Source organism: Colobus angolensis, unplaced genomic scaffold, assembly GCF_000951035.1.
Source record: "Colobus angolensis palliatus isolate OR3802 unplaced genomic scaffold, Cang.pa_1.0 Scaffold65, whole genome shotgun sequence".
In the NCBI taxonomy this organism is placed as follows: Eukaryota; Metazoa; Chordata; class Mammalia; order Primates; family Cercopithecidae; genus Colobus; species Colobus angolensis.
The window spans coordinates 4,014,638-4,016,510 of record NW_012120154.1 but is presented as its reverse complement, the minus strand read 5'-3'; positions in this window follow the sequence as shown (position 1 = coordinate 4,016,510).

The window sequence follows — 1,873 nt, the reverse complement described above, 5'->3', positions numbered from 1 at the left end:
AAAAAAAAAAAAAAATTGATTTAGCAAACACCATCTACCCCAATCCACCTTTGGGGAGGAAATTCCTCCTCATTCTCCATTCACTTCCCCTTCTGTCTCACCCTCATTCAGCCACCTGTCAGATAACTGATCTCTCGGCCTCCTCTGCAGCACTTTAAATAAACCCACACAGGACTTCGGACAGCCCCGCCAGCCTACAGCTTCTCGGCTGACTCTTTGTGGCACCATCCAATCTGAAAGTATATTGCTCATTTATGGGTTGAGTAATTTACTTGAATGTAAATTCTACCAGGGCAGGGCCTTGCCTCTCTTACTCCCCCCAACTTCCTCCCCTCTCCTGCCACAGGGCTTGGCACAAGGTGGGCGCTGAATCATCAATTGCTTTCTTGTGTAACCTAGACCTCAAAGTCATGCTGTAAACTCCAAGTGCTAGAGCACAAGAATGAAAAGTAGCAACTGTCCGTCAGACAACTAACACGGGGCAGTATCTGCATATTGCCTTCCCATTGGTGAAATCTGCTGTCTCTAGTTTCCTTCTGGCCAGTGGGGTAAGGGCATAGTATCAGCCTCAATGTCCACACCCCTGTAATTTACATCTTCCTACCCAATGAAAAGGTGTGGGGCGGAGTGGGGAAAAGGGAGTTGCCCAGACTCTTCATTCCCCAGCCCTTTCTATCCCCCAGCTGGTTGGTACACAACTCAGTCACTGGCAAACATGACCCTGTCTGGTACACCTGAGTACCTAGAGTAGGGAAAGGCTGATGTTATGAAGAGCTGGGGCAGAGGAGGCTTGGGACCAGAGTCCTACTCTGCAGCAGAGATGGTCCACACCATGTAGTCAGACCTTGCGGTGAGTCTACATAAGCTCATCTCAGATCTAAGGTCCTTGGGGAGCCAGAGCAGGCAGGAACAGTTGGCTTGGGGAGCATGAGATGGACTGAGCAGAGGTTAGGTTCTCTAACTTTGGGCGGACATTCCCGGGCTGGCTAACTGCAGCCTTGACCTCCTGGGCTCAAGGGATCCTCCCACCGTATGGAGTAGCTGGGACTATAGGTGCATACCACCACACTCAGTGCTGAGCTAATTTTTTTTTTTTTTTTTTCTGGTTGCCCAGACTGGTCTCAAACTCCTGAGCTCAAGTGATCCTCCTGCCTTGGTCTCCCAAAGTGTTTGTATTACAGTCATGAGCCCCCTGTGCCTGTGCCCAGCCTCTCCAAGGAGTTCTGTCATGGTGGTCACCTAGAGGAAACTAGCATGGTAGAGCCTGCAGTACCTTGGAAGTCAAGCAGAACTTGGCCCCAGCTCCCCATTTATGGCTTCAGGCAAGAGTTTCTGTAACCTTACTGGCCCTCTAGTTTCCTCCTCTGTAATTTGGGAAGATTAATACCTACCTTAAAGTACTAGTATGATACAGCTGGGCGCGGAGGCTCACGCCATTAATCCCAGCATTTTGGGAGGCCGAGGCAGGCGGATCACCTGAGGTCAGGAGTTTGAGACCAGCCTGGCCAATGTGGTGAAACACTGTCTCTACTAAAAATACAAAAATTAGCCAGGCTAATTTTTACCTGGGTGGCAAGTGCCTATAATCCCAGCTACTTGGGAGGCTGAGGCAAGAGAATCGCTTGAACCTGGAAGGTGGTAGTTGCAGTGAGCCGAGATCGCACCACTACACTCCAGCCTGGGTGACAGAGCGAGACTCTGTCTCAATAAAAGAAAAAAGAAAAAAAAAGAAAAGTACTGGTATGATACAGATGAAAAAGCCATGGCACATAGTGGATGAGTCAATAAATGGTAGCAAATTATCTTGATTTGGAATCAGATCAAAGGTAGTGAAATGAACTGTCACATGGGAGATTCCCAACTGCCCCTCAAT